This window comes from Cydia amplana, chromosome Z, assembly GCF_948474715.1.
Source record: "Cydia amplana chromosome Z, ilCydAmpl1.1, whole genome shotgun sequence".
Classification (NCBI taxonomy): domain Eukaryota; kingdom Metazoa; phylum Arthropoda; class Insecta; order Lepidoptera; family Tortricidae; genus Cydia; species Cydia amplana.
In genome coordinates, this window is record NC_086096.1 from 3,517,683 (window position 1) to 3,542,182 (window position 24,500).

The following is a 24,500-nucleotide window of genomic DNA, read 5'->3' on the forward strand; positions in this document are numbered from 1 at the left end:
AATTAAGAGCCCATTAACGTGCACACTAGCGCCACTGCTAAATAATCGTGATTATTGAAATTTAACGAAAGATATTTTAAAAAAGGGGGCCGCTACGTACTGTATCTTGTATTAAAGTACCTTTTGAATACATCAAACTAGTTTCTATGTTGCTGGATTCGTCAATCTATGCGTCCAAAGTTAAAACGGCCGTTTTTGTTTTGAGTTTAAAACAATGAAATAAAACATTTACAAACTTATATAAAGGTTAAGGTTGGCTCCATTGAAAAAAACCGGCCAAGTGCGAGTCGGACTCGCGTTCCAATGGTTCCGTACATTAAGTCCGACTCACGCTTGACTGCACATTTCTAATAGTAATTTTCCTGTGATCTGGTAAAGAACTATTTTGTGTATTTTTTTTCAAAATTTTAGACCCAGTAGTTTCGGAGATAAAGGGGGGAATGGTAATTTTTTGCCTATTTTCTTGAATAACTGCTAAACTATTTCTCCTAAAAAAAATATTTGAGATTCTTACAATGAGCTCTTTCATTTGATATGTAACGCGATATAGTTTGAACTTTATTTTTTAATATTCTCATTTACCCCCCAAAAATGGCCTCCATATTTAAAATTCATTTATTTACGTTCAACGTTCGTCTTTGGGTCACAAACTTACATATGTGTGCCAAATTTCAACTTAATTGGTCCAGTAGTTTCGGAGAAAATAGGCTGTAACAGACGGATAGACAGACGCACGAGTGATCCTATAAGGGTTCCGTTTTTTCCTTTTGAGGTACGGAACCCTAATAACCAGAAAAACATGATTGTTACATGTTCATTTTTTTTCCGTGGTACCTATATTCGTTATCCTGTCTGTACGGAAAGAGAAGATTCGTGAAATGTATGGGGTCCAATACATTCTACGACTCTCCTCTTTCCGCACAGACTCTACCATAACATACGTTTTTAGTTTAGCTTGTAGTTTTTAGCATTAAGTACCTACTTATGTTGCTACACCCTTTCAGGGTACATTATGTTCACATAAAATGGTGTAAATCTTATTTATTTATACCTTTAAACGAGAAATTCTTGTATATTGATTTATATATTTATTTATTATTTATTATTTTGGGAACGAAAAATCGATCTAGCTAGGTTTTATCTTTGTAATAACACGCCTTTTTGAGTTTTTATATGTTTTCCGAGCAAAGCTCGGTCTTCCAGATATTACTTATTTAATTAATATGTTAAACATGTGTGCAAATAAATGAAATGAAATGAAATATGCCAGTATTATTTTATTCGCAGCTGCTATTTCCGTTAAAATAGATCCAATTTCACACCTATTAGTAATATCATCGAATCCCACTGATCGTTAGAACTCAATAAAATTACATATTATAGTTATTTACGATACAAGTGCGGAAAATAGGAAATTCGAAACGAGTGGCGATAAATTAAAACACGACCGAAGGGAGTGTTTTAAATCGACACGAGTTGCGAATTACCTATTCGCACGCGTATCGTACAACGTTTTACAGTACATATGCCCCTTTAAATATTTGACATAGCAACGAAAAGTGCTTATTTACGCACTAGTGCGGGAAAGTAGCACCATATGTACTGTAATAGTTATTTTCGATACAAGTGCGAAAAAGAGGAAATTCGAAATGAGTGGCGATAAATTAAAACACGACCGAAGGGAGTGTTTTAAATCGACACGAGTTGCGAATTACCTATTCGCAAGTGTATCGAACAACGTTTTACAGTACATATGGCCCTTTAAACTTTTGACATCGCACGAAAAGTGCTATTTTACGCACTAGTGCGTGAAAATAGGGCCATATGCACTGTAAAATATATTAAAAACGGGTCACTCACGTATTTTAAGTCGAAAACGCTCGACATGTTTCACGCCGTACCTCACCACCGTCCTTCCGTTCTGTCTCACGGAAGTTTTGTTATTAAAACTCATTAAAATTGTATGTCAGCGCGAATAAATCCCAGTAATTATGGGGTGTTACGAGTATGGTCTCATATTCCATAGATTTATCCAGTAGATTCAGCATAAAGAATTACTCACGCTAGACCGTGCTCGGGCCCGGGTCGAGGGGTCCGACACTTCATTTTCTATGGCGGCTGATCGGTGATCACGTGGTGCTTTCCATAGGAAACGAAGTGCCCCCGGGCCGATTTAGCGTGAGCCGTGTGGTAAAAAGAGTAGAGTAGCAAGATAACTCTATAGGGTTAGCGCAGAAGTGCTCCTGTGCTAAGCACTCTTAATTTGCAGTGACAGAGCTTAAAATGCCTCCATAAACGGGCCGTTTTATTTACAGTTGTACAGTCACCTGCCATAATAATAACACAACAAAAATATCACACAATCTGAGCCATTAGAGCGTGTTACTTTTTTTAAGGCCTGAAATAGTAACATATTATCGCAGGTAACTATACAAACTACACTTATTTTAGAGATATGGAAATATGGAGATATGGAAATGTTTACGTTGTTGTTGTGAACCACGAGCTGTTTTGATGGATCCTATTAGGATTGATCCTAATAGGAGAAAAAAATATGTCCCAGGATAAAAATTTTGGGACACTTTTTTTCTCCTATTAGTGTACTTGTCCATACATGACATTATTCAGATATCATCCTGATGTCAGCCACCTTCGAATTGGCCTGATAGTCTTTTCGAACATAGCTTCGTAATACATTATCTATTGGAGACACTCTACGCGGTGCATAAAGAAACGTGGACGGCCGATCTTATAAATAAATAAATGGGTACTGGTATTGATTTTGTAACGATGGAGGTTCTATTTTAGTTTTTATTACCAGCGTTTATTAACTTGCTTTTTAGCTGACTAACTAAGTACATAATAGCTGACTTAGTGTAAGGCCTGAGTGGACGCTCGAAGCGGAGCTTTCGGCGGGGCGTGCAGCGTGGCGTCGGGCTCACAAGTGATTTGAGCAGCGTGCACTAAGGCCGCTCGTATACGCTTGCATTTGTTTAACATGCACGCCGCATGCCCCGCCCCGCTGCACGCCCAACGCGAGCGTCCACTCAGGTATTACGCTTAGAAGTCTAGATTAATTACAGTAAGTACTCGTACTTATAATGCTGTGGGTTATTCCGCGAAAACGGAACGTAAGTCACGATTCTGTTGAGTGTGTATTAAATTGATGGTAGATTTATTACTTAGGACTTATGTTTTAGTGTTGATTTTAAGATTGATATTATTAGTGAGTGTGTTTTTTATCGATTGTGAGTATTGTGACTGTTAAAAGGTATGAAATAATGCTTCAATCCTTGACCGTACTGATTAATCTACTCGACTAAATTTTTGGTGTTCACTTCATACACGTACCTAATTACTCGCCACTCGACTATATTACTAATGTAGTCCGAACTAGACTTTAAATATCGTTCAGTTACCATATTCACTCATTTCATTCATTCACTTGCAATTAGTACTGTATGTAATGTAGGTGTGTGTCATTCAACTCTGCCACATGACCAGTTTATTTACAATCAAAATACTCGTTTTAGTGAATGATACACATGAGACAAACGTTCACTGGTCTAACTTCATACAAAAGCCACAGCTGAATTCAATTACTAAATCATTGAACTAATAGTGAACCGTATGTATTTGTAATAAGGTTCAAGAATAGGGATTTATTGTAGAGGTTCGGAAGTAGCTACTTGCAGGCTGAGGATTCGTTTTAAACGGACGACCTTGGGAGTCCGTTTAATTGAATCCGAAGCCAGCAAGTAGCTTTCCAGACGAGTCATATATAGTGCTTTTCTCAAAAATCATGCAAGAAATAGAAATATTTTACAGAGGCAACGTTCTTATTTTCACAGAATAAAGTAAAACCATTAAAAAAATTTGCATGCCGCCTTTAAAAGAAAAGAAGTGTATTTATCTGCTGAAAATACGCCAACGTATTTGAGACACCTAAATAGTCGCGGTACCAACATTATAATAATAAACACTGAACATCTGTTTGGCTGTTTAATGGACCTATGCCTTCATTTGATATGGCCATTTAAAGTTTTAAAAAGTTTGGAACTCGTTAAATAGTGGGATTTGTATGCAACATTGCAGTCCGGAAATCAGACTGCAATGTTTTTAACTTTTTATTTTTTTGAATGACCATAAACTACGCACTTCGCGACCTATTTTTTAACCGGCAACGTCGACTTTGCCGTCCATTTTTGAGAAAAAATATATTATCACAACATGCACGAAATAAAGCACCAGAAAAATATTTGAAAACCCATGACCAATGTTTTACATTCTGACATCCTAGCTTTCCTAGCGACTCGCCCCGGCTTCGCATGGATTAACAAATTATGCATAAACCTTCCTCTTGAATCACTCTATCTATTTAAAAAAAACCGCATCAAAACCCGTTGCGTAGTTTTAAAGATCTAAGGGAAGCGACTTTGTTTTACGAGTAAGTGAAGCGATAGTCTCGTAGCAATATGAACAGGCGGGTCAACATACGAAATTGGTCGTGATAATCGTCCTTTCTTTATTGGGAGCTGTCGTACGTCAGCCATGTTAATGAGGTGCCATCCGAACGGAAACTGGGGTGATTGATATAGTTAGTGTAAGGCCTGAGTGGACGCTAGAGTTGGGCGTGCAGCGGGGCGGGGCGTGCGGCGTGCATGTTAAACAAATGCAAACGTATAGTAGCGGCCTTAGTGCACGCTGCTCAAATCACTTGTGAGCCCGACGCCACGCTGCACGCCCCGCCGAACGCTCCGCTCCGAGCGTCCACTCAGGTCTTACACTTACGGAAACGGGCATATTATGGAACGGGTATACCGGGCAGTGGTATGGGTATACCGGGTGTAACTTATACTTTAGTTTATATAGCTGATAAGTGATAAGTTCTATTTTCAAAATCATTTGTTATTAAGTTACCGCTATTCGGCTTAGGAGGGGAGTACTTACTGGCCCCATTCTTTATTGCCGTAAGTAAGGCCCGTCCTTAGATATATGTCAATGCAAAAAAATTATAGTGACGTTCCACGGAAGAGTACCTTAGCCCGTACCATGAGTCACTGACAGTGTCAAAACTGACATATACGCTAACGTCTGTAATTTACTTTCTATACATCTCGCTTACACTAATATGCGAGTACGAGCGAGATGCATAGATAGTAAGTTACGTTCTCGATAGCGTTTATTGTGTGCCAAACTGATTAGATGGCGGCTGGCGCTTACGTCGCATAGCACCGCAATAGTATTAGAGCGGCGTTAATATTATGTATGTATGTATGTATGTACATATGTATGTATGTATGTCTCTTTATTGCATATAAACAAGTTTATAAAAAACAGAAACAACAGAGTAAAAGATGTAAGTGTATGTGCGAACTTATCCCTAATAGAGATCTCTTCCAGCTAACCTTATCATTTCATAACCGAGAATGTAAAATTATTTCCCAACTAAGTGCCCAATTCACCCTGCTCTCGACTGGAACTTGCATTTTCGCGAAAATATTCACCAAAGCAAACGAGAGTACGATTCATCGGTGAAATACCGGAATATGTGGTTGTATGTAGTGGTCAGACCATGTTCTCATTGGTTTGCTGAGGCGAGTTGAGTTCGGGCAAGCCGAGTAACTTGACCTTAAGTGCCCCACAGCCACACTAGCGTCTTTTGAGCGTCGGCGTCTAGTCAGCGCTATGGAAAATGACGCTACGCAGTTGCATCGACGTTGCGTCGAGCAGCAACCATAGAGTTGGCTAGATGCTGACGGGAGACGCTAGTGTAGGGTATCTTAGGGCCACCCCACGCCAGCGTTTCCCGTCGGATTCTAGTCAACTCTAGGGCTGCTGCTTGACGCAACGTTGGCGCAACTGCGCAGCGACGCCATTTCCCATATCGCTGACTAGACGCCGACGCTCAAAAGAGTTTAGGTGGCACTAAGATACCGCCCACACTAGCGTCTCCCAATCGTCGGCGTCTAGGCAAAGAGTTGCCTAGACGCCGACGTTGCGTCGAGCAACTCTATGGCTGCTGCTTGAGGCAACGTTGGCGCAACCGCGCAGCGACACAATTTTTCATAAAGCTGACTGACGCTAGTGTGGGGGGCTCAAAGGCCCTGTTTACACATTTATTAGTGGTAATGATAAGTCTTGTGCTACTTATGTTTAGTGGCAAATATATGAACTGGCACTACACCCACTTACACCCTGACAGGCGTGGCTCACTCCGCGATTTCGTCGCGTCGCTACAAGTACATGCGGCCCACACCAATTTTGGAGTCTAGCCATAGTAGTTGCCGCGCACTACTACGGAACGCTCACGTGCTCACGCTTGCGCCACCTAGCGGTCCTATCTGTCGTAATAGACGCGTTTTGTTAGAGAGTGAACCTTTCTGTACCTAGATCTATTATTTATTCTGTGACCTTGATTAGTTCTATTTAGTGCGAGAATGTTACGACAACGACCAATTTTTTAACACCTGCTTTTGCATAAATATTAAGGCGACGGCCCACAAAACAAGTGACCATCGATTCAGCGACTCGGCCGCGCCAAGCGATCGGAATAACGGTACAGAGATGCAATTTAAATTGACGAGGGGAAATGTTTCAGGGTTGCCATGCCACAAGCCTGGCCAGAGGACAATCGTATATCTAAAAATGCTTTGAACGGTAAAAATTTTAGGTAGGTAAGTAGATATATTCACAAACAAACGTACGGTCTCCAAATCGGACAGTGAAGCTTGTGGCGCTTGCTGCAGCGGTACCACAAACTGTTTATTTCGTATAATAAATTGGTGACAAGTATAGCATGATTTTACATGATTGTTTATAAGATAAGTTTAGAGCTGACCCTTATAAGTATGTAGGTACGAATGCACGAATTATTTTATTACGATTCCGAGTTTTGTTAATCTATACCAGCGGTCGGCAACCCGCGGCCCGTGAACCTATCATTTGCGGCCCGCGAGCCTCCCTGGCTATTTTGTATGTACCTAATATTGACAAACGACAATGTCTGATAAAGTCATAAATATTGACAGAGTGCGGCCCGCGTCAACTTCGTTAACTACTATGTGGCCCTTGGCTGCTAAAAGGTTGCCGACCGCTGATCTATACCAAGAAAAGAAATACAATACTATTGCCAGGTGTTTTGGCCGAAGGGTGTCAAGTTGCGGCGCTCAGTGGCCTGCTACCTAACACTGCGGGCTCATAAGTTATATGTTTCTTTTTTAGTTTTGTATGCTAAGGTATTTATCTATGGGCCACTTAGTTGCTTGAATTAAAGATTTTCATGATGGTGAGGTTTTAATTTTAAACGAGATTAGGAAATAAATGTTGAAACATTGAGGTTTATCTTTTGTTAATGTATCTTTCCTACGCAGTGACAACCCTAGCTTTAAATTAAAAACAATCCTATCAAACCACAGCTATTCATCATGTCTGTGTGCGCCCATTCATTTCTCCTTTGATGCGATGCATACGAATTTCGGCAACCCTATTCAGGCCAATTGCAAACCGCGGGCAAACCTCATGTTCATGACTCTCATGACTCAAAAGTCGTAGGTATAGTTTGTCAAAGGACTGTCTTATTTCAAACATAGACAGAGAGAATTATACTATCTTTGTCTTACACTAGTACTAGCGCCCAAAAGTAAAGGATGAGTATAGTTTTTTTTGTTCCTATTTACTGACAAATTGGTTTGACCAACATAAGTGAGTTTTCTGTTGTGGCCAGTTTGGCAGTGACATAAACGCCATCGAGAACATAATTCACTTTCTATGCATCTCGCTCGTACTCGCATGTTAGTGCAAATTATCAGTACCGACGTACGAACAGACACGTTCGTACGTTTCCGTGAAAATACGATGGAAAACAATTGTGCACTACATCTGTATCTCATTGAGCTATCACTTGCGCGTGCTCGCTCGTACTTGTCCTACATTTCATAGGCGCGAGCGAGACACACGGGCGAATGATAACGAAAATATCTACAACTACATCATTTAGTTAGATGTTAAAAAGTAAGTTTGAATTGGCCTTCAAACGGATCATTCCCAGTAGTTACCACCAAGTTGTTACCAGTGGTGACTACTGGGAATTATTTTTCCCAGTAGTTACCAGTGGTAAAAGGTGGGAAAAAATCCCAGTAGTTACCACTGGTAACAACTTGGTGGTAACTAGTGGGAATAATCCTTCAAAATTCACATTCGACCAGCGTGAAACATCGCTCGAATGGGGGCACAAGATTTTTTTAATCTCGAAAAGTGCAACCATAGACAATACTTTGCAAAAATTGTGAACGTTGTGGATTCGTCGCCATTCTGCGCAACCAGCCGCACCATTATGGAATTAAAAGTCTGTGTCTTTTAAGACGCTCTCAAATAACTTTCAGAAATGGGCTCCAATTTATCTGTGAAAGATTCGTGTTGGAATTATTTTTGATTCGCTTGGAATCTTAGAATAGATTGCTAGTGTGAGGCAATGTTAGCTTTTAGTTTATTTTCTTTGAAGAATGAATTCTAGTTTTATCACTACATAGTACACCTAAAACAAAGTCGCTTCCCTGATTCTTAGATCTTTAAAAGTTTAAAACTACGCAACGGATTTAGATGCGGTTTATGAAGTAAAAACTCCTTTAGCGGCGCTGTGCACTGTTTGTGATGGGGAAAAAATGTTAAACTCGCGAGAGCGTAAGACGTAAGACGTAACCCTCTCTTTCTACCGCGCGGCGAAAATGTATTATGCCTGAGCCTGTTGTTTCGTTTTTATTCACCAAAGAACTTTAGTCATAATCATAACCAGGCCTCGGAGTTTTTTTAGCACGGTAAGACTAAGGAGAGCTATGGAGTCTTTGTTAACATTAAAATTAAATTCATACTCATACTCATCCTCATTAATTAAGTTCGTCCGAATCGTTTTATAAATACTTAGACTACTTATATGTAATTAATTCTGTTTACATATATTTAATTAAATGTTATATTATAAAAAAGTAATAATATGTATATGTGTATGTTAATATTATTATATTACCCATATTGCAGTGTCATCGCTCCAATATTTTATTTAAGTACTTAACGTACCTACATACTATAATTACTGTTAAGATAAGGATATTGGTGTCTTGAAAATGATGCCCAATAATATAATATGTATATGTGTATGTTAATATTATTATATTACCCATATTGCAGTGTCATCGCTCCAATATTTTATTTAAGTACTTAACGTACCTACATACTATAATTACTGTTAAGATATTGATATTGGTGTCTTGAAAATGATGCCCATGAATGCGACTTACGACGTTTATACTGCCCATTATGTGTGAACGAACTGTTTTGTAGACGTAAGGAAGAGTAACGCATAACTATTCTAAAATATTGTAGCTCTATATCAACCTTAATGAATAATAAACAGTTTTAATATCTATGGAATATCGTTTTAATATGTCGAATACGTATTACCAATGTTTATAATCATAGGTTGCATGTCTTAAGTACTTTTTTAAGTGATAGGCCACTTATGATTAAACCTCTTTACCTAAATATGTGTATGAGTAAATCAGATGTCACATTATGTCATGAATATATAGTTACGTATTTCGTTATTGTGATGATCGCTGATATTTATTAGGTCTAGAGCTGTACATAATTTACTTGTACTTAATTAATGAGGATGAGTATGAGTATGAACTTAATTTTAATGTTAACAAAGACTCCATAGCTCTCCTTAGTCTTACCGTGCTAAAAAAACTCCGAGGCCTGATCATAACGTATCATATTCATAATCAGGTCAATTATCAATTTAAAACTGGACTTTTATATTAAGCAATACAGTTCAATGTTCTAATCTTGTACGGGCTGAAATACGAGGATCTCACAGTTACATTCTAACTTCATATCACTCAAATATAATTCAATAAAGGTACATCTTGATGAAATCGCTAATAAAAATGAACTCTAGTACTGGTGAATAAAACTCAAAATATCATGACTCAAAATATTTAGATGCGAGGTCTGCAAGGTAACTTTAGAATTTCTATTCGAATTTTAAACAATTAACGCTACAAATTTAAGCTCACTGACGAGCAATTTCGGAACTAAAGTTTTTCAATAGAAAGGAGGATGGGTCAATTATACATCGTGCTGCAGACATTTTGGACTAGTCATTGAGTTTTCACTTTTGTCGGCACTGCCGGAGTGCAAACCGTTTTTTTTTAATAGATAGAGTGATTCAAGAGGAAGGTTTATGTACAATTTGTTAACCCGTGCGAAGCTGGGGCGGGTCGCGAGTAATGGATAATGCAGACCTATGTCGCTTTGTGTGTAGGTACCTAATCATTCATTTCAACATTTCAACTCTCTTGACGATACATACAGGTTGTACAATTTAATAATGTGTAAGAATCGTGAAAGTTTAAAGTTGGCCCAAAAATACGTCAAAACAAAGTTTTTAGGAATATTTTTGAAGTGAAAACTTCTTTAGCGGCACTGTGCACTTTTTGTGATGGGGAAAAAATGTTAAACTCGCGACAGGTGACGTGACCGTAAGATTCGTAAGACTAAGACGTAAGTCGGACACGTGACCTGATCGAAAAACTGTTACAATTTCATTGAGTTTTCACTTCTGCCGGCACTCCCGGAGTGCAACCCGTTGTTTTTTTTCTTACGTCTTTTACACAATGTTATTAAAAATAAAACGAATAGAATCATTTACTGAAAAAAAACGTATTATCTTCAATATATTTTCCATTGGTTTTAGTACCTCCATTGTTGTGCCTCAATCATCATCAGCATCATTATTTATTTATGAACAATATTAATTGTGTTATCAATAACCATACGAGAAGAAAAGTGACTTCACATAATTATTATTGTTTTTTCCGTTACACCATAGAGAAAAAAATACATAGAGTGCTCACTCCATACATCAGTATTAGTACCAAAAAGACTATTAGCATCTAGCATCGAGTAGCGGAACTATCAGTACTGCTACTTGACAATAGATGTAGCACCGACCGGAAAGTCTTATGCTGTTGAGATAAGACTTTCCGGTCGGTGCTACATCTATTGTCAAGTAGCAGTACTGATAGTTCCGCTACTCGATGCTAGATGTAGACACTGAAATTAATAGTCTAAACTGATGTATGGAGTGAGCACTTTTGTCTTACTTATTTCTCTATGGTTACACAAACCGTCCGAGCGGTCCGAGTTAAGTGGTTGGGCTGCACTGATGAAGCTAACAGATTGTGAGCGGAAATTGTTCAGCTCAACCCCCCGGGACCAGGAATGGGGTGTTTCCATTTGGCAAAATCTCAATATTTTTTATCACACTTGATCGCAAACGGAAACGTAAAGCTTGCTTGTGTCACCAAGGCTTGCATGGATAATATTACTCTCAAGAGAGTAATGTTTTTTCGTCACTGAGTAATGCGAACAAAGGAGATTTAGTTAACACCTTATAATTTCATTTCAATGACAGAACATTCCATTTAAATTGTACAACGGGACTTAATCGCGTAAATGAAAAAAATAAACCAGCCGAGTGCGAGTCGCACTCGCGCACGAAGGGTTCCGCACCATCAACAAAAAATAGAGCAAAACAAGCAAAAAAAAGCGGCCAAGTGCGAGTCGGACTCGCCCATGAAGGGTTCCGTATTTAGGGGATTTATGACGTATTAAAAAAAAACTACGAACTAGATCTCGTTCAAACCAATTTTCGGTGGAAGTTTGCATAGTAATGTACATTATATATTTTTTTTAGTTTTATCATTCTCTTATTTTAGAAGTTACAGGGGGGGGGGACACACATTTTACCACTTTGGAAGTGTCTCTCGCGCAAACTATTCAGTTTAGAAAAAAATGATATTAGAAACCTCAATATCATTTTTCAAGACCTATCCATAGATACCTCACACGTATGGGTTTGATGAAAAAAAAATTTTTGAGTTTCAGTTCTAAGTATGGGGAACCCCCAAAATTTACTGTTTATTTTTCTATTTTTGTGTGAAAATCTTAATGCGGTTCACAGAATACATCTACTTACCAAGTTTCAACAGTATAGTTCTTATAGTTTCGGAAAAAAGTGGCTGTGACATACGGACGGACAGACAGACGGACAGACAGACAGACATGACGAATCCATAAGGGTTCCGTTTTTTGCCATTTGGCTACGGAACCCTAAAAACAAGCAAGAAAACGGTCACCCATCCAAGTACTGACCCCGCCCGACATTGCTTAACTTCGGTCAAAAATCACGTTTGTTGTATCGAAGCCCCACTTAAATCTTTATTTTATTCTGTTTTTAGTATTTGTTGTTATAGCGGCAACAAAAATACATCATCTGTGAAAATTTCAACTGTCCAGCTATGACGGTTCGTGAGATAGCTGTATCTCACGGTGACAGACGGACGGACGGACGGACGGACAGACGGACAGACGGACGGACGGACGGACGGACGGACAGCGGAGTCTTAGTAATAGGGTCCCGATTTTACCCTTTGGGTACGGAACCCTAAAAATGAATGTGCGTGAATGAAATGATGAATGATCGGTCATTAGTAAATGTAAGCGTAAACGAATATCGACAGTCGATAAATCGAATATCGTTAGTGTTGTGTGTCGACAGAGTGACATCCCTAGGGCGCAAAACGTTCAAGCGGATAAACAAGACCAAGTGCGGGTAGTTCGAAAAACTCGCGCGGTAACACCACGGGGACAACGCCGTCCTCGAAACGTCGGAGGTAAATCTTAAAACTTAGATACGCGATTAAGTCCCGTTGTACAATTTAATAATGTGTAAAAATCGTGAAAGTTTAAATCAGTGTTAGAACATTCCATATCAAAATATTTTATGTTAAGTAGTAACTGCAAAAATAACTTAATATTACTCGTATTTAATTTCATTCTTAACCAACTTTTACTAAGGGACCAACCCCGAAAACGCAAATATCTCCTGTCTCATACATTTCGGCGAATCATGTGTGAATGTTTTCTATGGAATTGCATTTGTTTCGCGATTTCGGGGCTGTACAGTGACTCCACAATGTATGGTCAGACATAACAAAATCAGTCTATATAGGTACATATACTATAATTATTAGATATTACGTAAAGGTAGTACACATGCTTTCTAAACATTTAATTTGTCTCAAAGTATTATCAAAATAAATAGTACATATTACGTAAAACAGGGTTGATCACGAGATAAAAATAATGGCACTTTTTTTATTTTATTAGGGTAAAGGGTCCATCCACATAAAACTGCGCATAGAATTTGAACTTTCTGTCAATAAAAACATTCGTTTAGTTAAATGACAAAGAGAACGGATCCTTTTTCTAAACTACGTTTATCGTCCATTAATTTATCACATTTCCAAATGAAATACGCATTCTATTGTGAATTTACTTACTTTCTCGTTCATTTTACCGCTTCGTTGCCAACCTTCAAGTTATACGACAATTAACGAGGACCACTGTGTTACCATATTTAAAATCTGGATTCTTTCACATCCCAACGCTGTTCACTTTCTAATAATATTAGTACTCGTACTATCTATATCAAGTATAATTTATGCTTACTAGTTATGTTTTACTTATTTATTATATATCACATAACTAGTTTATACGTGAAAATGAGTAATCAATATGTATATTTGCGCAAAATGATAACAAAATTTGATTTATGACAAAACAGAATAAATATCAAATCAGTGCACAAAAAAAAATCTTGGATTAAATAATTTTATATGTCGCGTTGGTAAATATTTTGACCACAACAGTGCCAAGTTTAAATTAGTCTACAAGTTAATTTAAGTTATTTATATTTTGTTAATTGTTGAGTAACCTTATCATTGTTTATTCACAAACGAAATAATTCAACAAATAAAAATTAACTTGTCAATTTAGACACAACCACAATAAATACGAAAGAGAAAAGAAAACTTTGTTATTTTTCATATAATTAAATCAAAATAAGCACACCCTGTAACAGAATAGTACAGAAGGAACTTATAGAAAACTTTGAGCACGTTTTGACAGTTGTCAACGGGCAGAAAATATTATCGATTTCCAAAATGGCAAACGGTTGTTTTGCTGCGATTCGCGAACTTAACAAAACGCGTATCATCTGTCATTATTTCTTTTCACGATTAAAACTTAATTTATTAAAGAAATATATGTATTGATTTGTTCATTGTAATGTACAAGCTCAGCTAAATAAAATATCATAAATACAAAAAAATATATGTTGAAGCCAGACACTATAACGATTCTAACACATTTTAATTAGTAATAACCTTATTTTTTTTAAATCACATATATTAATTCTGTTTACTTTAAAGTAATACGTACGCGTATGAAAATCAAACTCCAACTTAAAGAATCACAGTGCAAAGAATCACGAGTGCGGGCTTCAAGATTCTCAGACCGTGGGTCCGTTTCGCATGGGGCAGGGCATTCGCGGCGCGGCTTAGGCACTAACCTGGTACTAGGTCCTAGATCCTTTGGTCCATCGTCACTCCCAGTACACACGGTCGATGGCACAGTAGGGTAATGTCTCGCGCATGACTACTAGTGGAATGAAGCCCGGAGCCGAGAGCGGTCGATACACTCAGGCCTGCGCCGCGCGCCGCCCAACCCGTAAAGCAGTACAACGCTTGCACTTACTAGGTGTTTGGTGCCTTTTGGTTTACTGTGATTCGTTACTTAAACTGTGACGTCATAATGGCAAGCTGCGGGGTTTCGTTGCGAAAGAAATTCGAGTCCCGATTTTGATGGTTTTAAGGTTCCGTAGGATTTTTGGTGTTTACCGTACCTTTAAATGGCTCGGTTAATTAGAGTCAGACCTAGAAAAGTCTGCAGCGATTTTGATAGCCCACGCAGTGCAAGTGTTATTTATACGTCATAATTTCATAGAAGTTTGACGTTAAAAATTACACTTGCACTGCGTGGGCTATCAAAATCGCTGTAGACTTTTCTTGGGCTAACTCTAGTTACACATAGGGATTGACTTTTTTCATTACAAATAGCAAACGAGCGTGGCCCGCATGATTGTCAAAGGTGTCACATGTGCGTTACCGACCCTTTATAAAATTTTATAGGTACTCATGAAAACCCCCTGATATAGCCGGTCGTGATGTAGGATTTTCTAATACCCATATTTTGGAATTTAACCGAATATTAATGTTATTGTCCGATTGCAGTAAACCGAAAAATTATTTGTTTAGTTAGCCTGTATGTATTTCCGTCCTATGTTTTCATCAAGCTACTAAAAGGCTGAACCGATTTTGATATTGTGTCTTCGGACTTCATATTTTTATTTAACGCTAATGCCGTATTCTGATTTTTAATTTCTCATCACGATTTGATATTGGTATTGAGTTCACTCGTAGTACAGTCAGCATCGAAGGTACAACTATGCGTCAAAATCTGCGTATGCTACGCGGTACGCGCACTGCTACGCCGTACTACGGCGCCGTGCTACGGCATAGCAATGCGCGTAGCGTTCTTAACCTTTTGGGGCCCGATTCGAATTTTGTAATAGACATCTATTAGACATCGCCAAGTTACGATAACGATATCTTTAAGATCTAACCTGTCAAATTTGACATTACCGCGATTCTGCAGATACTCTTGAACGATTTCCACAAGATATTACTTAGAGATCTAATTCACATCTTATAGATATCTAACACGATCTATCGTAAAAGATGGTAAAAGTGACATTGGTTGCCCGAATTGCGCTGCAAAAGAGAACTAAGTAGTTGAAATCTAAACTATAACGTATCTAGAATGGATCTAGTACGTGTCGTCTCTTGTGAATATCTTGAAGTTCGCATACGGCACTTGGACGCTAATGACCGATATATCCGCACCGTAGGTTCAACGCCAAAGACAATCTGTCACAGACCACAGAGCAACATCGAATGTCGTCCGGCGGCCTGATAATCAGTGGACCCCCTTAGAGTCCATCCATGAGCTTTTACACACCTTCCTGGGCTATAACCACGAAAATCAAAGTTCGCAAATTGCGGGCATTTTTCTCTGTCACTCTAATTACGCCTTCATTGGAGTAAAAGAGAAAGATCCCCGCAATTTGCGAATTTCGGTTTCCGCGGTAGCCCCTCTGTAGGCCTAACACAGGAGGGTCGCGAGAGTATCTCGCCCGCGAGATAGACTACCCGTCTTTTTCTAACTGTATTAATTAAACAGGGACGGGCAGTCTCGCGGGCGAGTTACTGTCGCGCCCATGCTAGCCCGGCAGTTCGATCTATATGTAGATAAGATTGTCCACAAATATATATAAGCATTGAAAAATATGTGGCTTTCCAACACAGAAGGGTCCGTATGTTTCAAGTACAAGAAGAACATTTTATCTGCAATTCCAACGGAAATTCTGATATAATGCACATGAAGGACCCTTCTATGATGGAAAATCACATATGATACCAACAATATCGTGATTAGATAATAATTTCGGGTCCTTTCGTACAGTCAGCAGCAGAAGTTGCTAAGCGGGCGAGGTGTTCAAAATTACCTTGACGCGCTCTTATACTCTTAACAATAAAGTCGCGTCAAGATCATTCTGAACAACTCGCCCGCTGAGCAACTATTGCTGCTGACTGTACTAACATACAAGTACGGCTACCATCAGTTTGGCACTGACATAGTGTAAGGCCTGAGTGGACGCTCGAGTTAAGCGTGCAGCGGGGCGGGGCGTGCGGCGTGCATGTTAAACAAATGCAAACGTATAGGAGCGGCCTTAGTGCACGCTGCTAAAATTACCCGTGAGTAGGGCTTCCAATACCGGGATCCCGGGATTTCGGGATCCCGGGATCCCGCCTTTTTAAACGCATTTTTCAATACCGGTATTTTTAAAGGCAGTACCGGGATCCCGGTATTTTAAAAAATTATGGAAATACGCAGTATAAACCCTTTAAATCCATTAAATTCGGCTGTATCAAAAAGCTTACTAAACGTCAGACGCATCTAGAGTTAGACCAAGAAAAGTCTGCAACGATTTTGATAGCACGCGCAGTGCAAGTGTTATATTAGACGTCAAGCTTCTATGAAATTATGACGTACAAATAACACTTCCACTGCTTACTGGTACTGCGTATGCTATCAAAATCGTTGCAGACTTTACTTGGTCTAACTCTAACTGGTCTCTAGTCCGTATTTTATTATTGAAACAAGATCGCTGCCTAATACGTCAGATAAATATTTGGTGGTTGGTGGTGGATGAATCCTGAAGTTATGTGAGTGATGAATATGATAATAGTGACATAATTAGTTTTTATAATTTTGTCAAAAAATAAAACGAAAGAGCAAGGATAACTGTAATAATGGCAAACCAATTTTGACGGAAATTTGAAAAAATGTTGTCTGGTGAAGTTGGACTACAAATGTGACTGGTGAGGCGAAGTCAACAAACTGGATAAAATTATTGCCAACCTGGAGTGTGAAATAAAATTATTGCAGATGGCGGCATTGATTGTTTATTGTTGTAATAGCGTTTAGGACATATCTGGAATTCCAGTGACCCTTTCTAATTCCCCTTTTTAATAAAACTATATATTTTTAAGCGATTCATAACCAATACCGGGATCCCGGGATCCCGGTATTGATGAAGACAGTTTCGGTATTAATACCGGTATTGTGAGAAGTCCGGTATTTGGAAGCCCTACTCGTGAGCCCGACGCCCCGCTGCACGCCCCGCCGAACGCTCCGCTCCGAGCGTCCACTCAGGCCTTACACATACACGCCGTCGTGAACGTAATTTACTTTCTATACATCTCACTCGTACTCGCCTATTAGTGCAAACGAGATGTATAGAAAGTAAAATTACGTTCTCGATAGTGTAAATGTAAGTTTTGATACTGTCAGTGACTCATGGTACGACCTCTTGTGTCCCTAGCCCCGGGCAACCTCGGGACAAAACTTGACTCGTACAGTATTTAGACGATAGTGGACGACCGCGTATCTATACTGTAGAGAAATATAGTAATACAAGAGTGCTCACTCCATATACAGGGTGGTCCAAAACTCCAAACCTTGACGTCCAAAAATTTTTATAGATTCCTCACGTTGTGGGCTATCATCAGAATATACCCCATGTATGTTAGCCGATTTTTTTTTTCGCGATTTCGGGGTTGGTCCCATAGTAAAATTTGCTCAGTATAATCCCAAAACCTGCCTGGCAACGGGAATGTAGTTATTTTTTAGCCACCCTGTATGGGAACCCCGGAATTTCACAACAAAAGTTAAAAGTTTAAAAAATCATAATTAGAAAACTACGAAAAATCGGCTAACATACATGGGGTATATTCTGATAGCTCACGACTTGAGGAATCTAAAAAAATTTTTTGGACGTCAAGGTTTGGACCACCCTGTATCAGTATTGGTACCAAAAAAACTATTATCTTCACAGTCGACATCTAGCATCGAGTAGCGGAATTATCAGTACTGCTACTTGACAATAGATGTAGCACCGACCGGAAAGTCTCATGTTGTTGAGCATTAGACTTTCCGGTCGGTGCTACATCTATTGTCAAGTAGCAGTACTGATAGTTCCGCTACTCGATGCTAGATGTCGACTGTGAAGATAAGTCTTTTGGTACCAAAACTGATGTATGGCTGCTCACTAGCAATCTATGTATTTTTTTCTCTACGTCTATACCAACGTAGTCCCCATTTTCCTCCCTGGGTATTGACATTATATAGAAAATATTTTTACACAATATAAAGTATGTTGACCATGGCTATGACCGTTCGTTATTTTTAGATTAGATTTGATTGGATATATTTATTTCTTAAAGAAAAAGACACAGTATTTTAAACTTAAAGATAAAACAAAGGCTTTCACCAATAGATTTAAAAATTATTATAAGAATTAGGAGCTTTTAAAAAGTTGTATGGAATTTGTACTTCGCTTCTAACTCTTAAATAAACAAAAAATAAAACAAACGAAGGGTAAAATTAATAAACATCTAATTTCATACATACAAAATACAAATCTATACTTATAATATTATAAATGCGAAATGTCTGTCTGTCTGTCTGTCTGTAGGTCTGTTACCTCTTCACGCTTAAACCGCTGAACCGTGGTATGGAGATAGTTTGAGTCCCGGGGAAGGACATATCCCAGGGTAGTAGTAAGGGTAGTTTTTATCCCAGAAATCATATTTTAAGGGGGTGAAAAGGGGGGTGGAAGTTTGTATGGGGAATCGATAAAAGGCAGATTGGGGAAAAATAAGCTACGCAAATTAATAACTCCACGCAGACGAAATCCCGGGCAAAAGCTAGTATTTTCCATAATGTTAATATCCAGAGAGGAAAATAGGGTAGTCTCCATACAAACGTAGTCGTTTGTATGGAGAATCGGGCGTCCCCTTTCCTCTTAACTGAGTTGTTAATTATTTATGACTAATTGCTTTGGAGCTTGTATGTTATGTACCTACTTACTAATATAGGTATTGGCAGAGTTGGGCTGAATGATTACACACATACATGTGTACATAGGTACTAATTGCAAAAACGAAAGTGAATGAATGAGTGAATGTTGTTCATAATAATAAATAAAAATAAGGCGGTGATCTTGGACACGGCGCGGATAGTCCGCCGGTTCCTCTCTCTGCAGCCCTGACCACCGGCAGCTTGGGCCTTGCCCCGCTGCTGGCGGCACCCTAGGTTAGGTTTTTTTATAATATGTTTATATGTATTTTTTATTGTTTTGTAAGTGTTTTTTATTTTACTTTTATATTCATATTGTAAAAAGACCTAAACTAAGAAGATAAATAAATAAAGAAGATAAAAAAATAAAAATTATTAGGTACGGTGACAGATGTCAGCTCCATACAATTTATAATCTTAAAACGCAGCATCTCGAAAAATTGTATCAGCATGATGTACCTAAGCAATATATTCAGATTGTAGTACAGTCAGCAGCAGAAGTTGCTAAGCGGGCCAGCTGTTCAAAATTATCATGACGCGACTTTATTGTTAAGAGAATAAGAGCGTGTTAAGGTAATTTTTAACACCTCGCCCGCTTAGCAACTTTTGCTGCTGACTGTACAATCCCTTATTCTGTACTTAAAACAATTTATCGTGACCTTTACGCGAATTTGATATCAAATTGCACTTGCCTCATTAAACCAAGTCTTATTAAGGTCAGAAATAGCTCAAAATAACCTCGAACATAGTTTCACAGTACTTGAGTCGAGAGTTGAGAGCAATTATTGAATAAATAATATCAGAGCGCCGTATCGAAACCAAGCACGACCGAGCTACGGATGGCGGCCATTTTGAATTTCCAAAACGTCATATTTAACCGCCAATTCTCAAGAACATCCGCCATTTTGAATCGTCCAACCACGCTACAAAGTTACATTTGCGGCCGGCTGAGCGCCTGGATCGCGCAGTCCACGTGGACTTGTACCAAGGATTCGTTAGTTCGAAATTTCGCCACGCGCTAATGTAAGGTTGTGCCAATCTCAGCTCTGATTCGACGTCGAAAGGTCTTTTAATATGAGCAATCGTGTGGCGCTGTGTTGCTCTTTGGTTTGAACTTTTTTGCTCCTGAAGTGTTTTCTGTATACAGGGTGGGGATTGTAGTAGGAGCAAACATCTTATTTACTACTCGTATAGCTTAGTCTGAGTCGGTAGTGACCCTGCCTACGAAGCAGGACGTCACGGGTTCGATCCCGGTAGGGGCATTTAATTTTGTGTTTATCCCAAATATTTTTATCCATAATATACAAAGTCGCCACTCACACGCCAAAATTATGGGCGAGCGAGATGGACTCAAATGTCCACTCATGGGAGCCGTACTTATTTGAAAGCGAGACTTATTTACTTAACTAAATGGCAAAACAAAGTCCCGGGACAGTACACACGGTATCCCAAAAAATCATCCCTTAAGGATGTGATAAGGGGGGTGGAAGTTTGTATGGGGAAAGAATAACCTGAATAACCGCTGGACCGATTTAGATGAAATTGATTTATATAGTTGATAATACTAAACGTGGCTTAGAACCTAAAGGGGCCCACTGATTAACAGTCCGCCGGACGATATCGGCCTGTCAGTTGTTCGGGACCTTCGGAACAGTCACAGGATTAACCTCAGACGAGTCAGACGTCACTGTTTTAGCTGTAGAGTCTGTTCGGAAAGAGAAGAGTCGTGGAATGTATGGGGCCCAATACATTCCACGACTCTTCTCTCTCCGAACAGACTCTATAAGGATTATCATTTAGGTATCATATACGTAGATAGTAAAGCGGCCTGTCAGTTGTTCGGAATTGTCAACTTTTTGTCCTAACTGACAGGCCGATTGACACACCGACAATGACAGGTCTGTGACACACCCACAGGCCGATCACTCCACCGACCTGATGGACATAATGTAGTTAACATAGGTATAAACTAGAGAAATAAACACCTTTCTATTTTATTCTATTTAATAACATTTAAATTAACCGACCTTTCCAATTGTCAACTTCGTCTCGACTCTCGATCGCTCTGGTTCAAAAGCCGCCCGACTATTAGGGTTTTAGATGTTCTTCATCCTTTTACTGAAGCTCGATTTTCTATGAAGAAAGCTTAATGTTATGAAAAGGGATAGTTGGGTGGATCAACTATTTCTTGTTGTTATTCTGTCCGGTCAGCCAGGAGACAATAGTAGCATAGTTTGTTAGAAGATATTGTACACCATCACCTTCTTCTGACACGCTTGGTAGACGACCCTCTATGGAAAGGGTTTACCTATAAGTTTTACAAAAAAGCGTGTTTGGAGAATTTAAATGCCTAAAAATCAGGTTTAAAGAGTGACCCAGGGGAACGTAACCGAAAAAGTTGATTCACCCAGTTATATCCAGATTAGATAATTGCAAGAGTAGCATGGGGTAAAAAGTGCAATGAGAAACCACTGGAATGTCAAATGTTTATTTGATTTTGTGACGATTTTTACATTACAATTTAATTGTTTACAATTGTAAATTAGGTACGTACAACAAATAGGTACTTGGTACATGAAAATCGAATGGTGTGACATGTAAACAATTATAGTAAAAAAAACATACCTAATCCAGAAAAAAAACGATTGATAACATAGTTTTGTTAGTTTTCCCAAACAGCCTGACCCAATAACTTATTTTACTTTAAATGTGATTCTTTTTAAATTATTACGTATAAAATTAACTATACAGTAATCACCGATAATTACTAAAAACAAGAGTAACATCACCTATATTATTAATTACATACTTAATGTACAATATTAATATAACTATATTTACAGTACATATGGTGCTACTTTACCGCCCTAGTGCGGTAATTACCACAATACGTGCCTATGTTGAAAAGAGCCATATGTACTGTAAAACGTGCGAATACACATATATAGTCAAGAACCTTTTAAATGCCATAACGTCAATATACAAATATGTGACACCTTTAACCTTTTGGACGCCAATGACCGATATATCCGCACCGTAGGTTCAACGCCAAAGACCGATTAATCGGTCACAGACCACAGAGCAACAGACCTACGTGCATATGCATAAAGTTCAATTTCAGTCTTGACACTTCGGTGACGTGGCGTCAGCGTGACAGCTTTTGTATTTGACACGGCGTCGAAAATGTTAATACATAATAATAATTATGTTGAAATGCAATGTGCCTAGTGCCTACCAAAGCTTCAGTCTACGGCGTCTTCGAGCTGCGAATTTGACGGCATAATGTATAGATGGCGCTGTACAGCTTCGTACATTATGCGGTACCGTACCTCACTCTGGTTGAGTTACCACAAAATATTTATGGCGCCGCCGTTTAGCCGACTAGGGGCCCGTTTTTTGAATTTCGATCGCTCGATTTCGTCACTCGAAAATCGGTGGAAAACGGCGAAATGCTGATTTTTGAAATACGTGCGATAGAAATTGGGAATCTATGGGTATTGACCACTTGTTTTCAATTCTATTAGTAGAATTTAAATGCCGCTGATTTAAATGCTGGGGCACGGATTTCTCTTAGACAAACACATCTTATACAATTGATGAATATTTGACATTACTTAACCCTTTCAACGCCTAAAACCCATAACGTTGTGCGTTGCCTACAGAGAAAATGATATGAAAAATGAGAAATAGTATTTGGATTATTTGTAGGTATTATCTATTTAATCCCAAAGAACGTATTCTTACTCAATTCTGAATTTCGGTGTATATTCGTGCACCGAAGACCACTGGCGACATCTGGTCATAGAGATAGGAACTAAACAGTTTACAGACGGCGTGTCACGGCGTTTTCTTCAAAAGTTTATATCAATACATAAAAACGAAGTCCCCCGCCGTGTCTGTCTGTATATGTTCGCGATAAACTCGAAAATTGTTTGCTCGAAAACTTGAACACGTGATGCTTTCCATAGAAAACGAAGCTCCGGAAGCTTCGGCCCGGACACGGCCCGGTCTAACGTGAGTCGTCCTTTATTTTCCATTTCTATTGAACTACACTTTACTCCAAATGTCCGGTAATTTTCGGAAATACCCGAATAGTAAAATGACATTTCTATTCGACAATTAACTACGCCATCTGAAAGATAAGATCGCGTAAGATTGCGCAATCGAATTATGAAATTAATGAATTGATGGATGAAATATAAAAACATTTAAATTGTTTTGTACATTACATAACTAGCTACATTTTATGTACCTACGGTACATTCGTAAAATGTGCCTACTTTGATCCCCGCTGGGTATTTATGCACCAACAGTTTTTACATATGAAAATTATATCACAACCTCATTTTAGTGTTACAACATGATAGTAGTGATCTAGTGATATGGTCTACTTTAAGTCGGCATATAATATCAACATACCACAATATAATTTTTTAATTTCGCAATTTGGAGCAAACTAGGCACATTTAACGGTACAGTCTAGTTTATAAATATGTATACATTTCTTCACCTTATAACCATTGCAATTAGGGGAAGAAATGTATACATGTTTATGAATTTGACCGTATTACATTTTCCTAATATGTTTGAAGGGAATACCTGTAAACATTCCCTTTTAGTTTTATAATGTCATGTTCCTTTTCCAATTGTGACAAGCAATCATGCTCCTTATTTCTAGAACCTTAAATCCTAGAATGACGTAAACAGTCAAGTCGACGTCAGATTAATGATTACTAAGACGAGAAAAGTAATTCAAAATATTTTAAAAATTGAAGTAAGGTCAAATGTGGGGTCCATCTATAAGGGAAGACCGTCTACAGGCCCTTTCGTTGCTTTGAACGTAGCGGGCATAGCTATGGTTAATATACATCAAATTATGTAAAAATAATGTCAATATCCAGAGAGGAAAATGGGGACTACTTTGTATGGAGAAACGGCTGTCCCTTTCCTCTTAACTCACTTATGACAATCCAGCTCCAAAAAATGTTTAGCTGTATAATTGGCAGCTACAAATGCTGCAATATTTTGTACTACTTTACGCGTCTTATTATTTA

General features: G+C 38.6%; 1 protein-coding gene across 4 annotated transcripts in view; it reads right to left on the bottom strand.

Moving 5' to 3' along the window:
- LOC134660891 (glucose transporter type 1) overlaps positions 1-14,675 on the bottom strand; it is a 68,402-nt gene extending 53,727 nt beyond the window's left edge. For all 4 annotated transcript variants that reach the window (XM_063516748.1, XM_063516745.1, XM_063516749.1 and 1 more), the window contains exon 1: positions 14,477-14,675. The gene's annotated coding sequence lies outside the window, so the exon portion shown is untranslated. The remainder of the gene's footprint in view (positions 1-14,476) is intronic.
- Between the last annotated feature and the right edge of the window lie 9,825 nt (positions 14,676-24,500).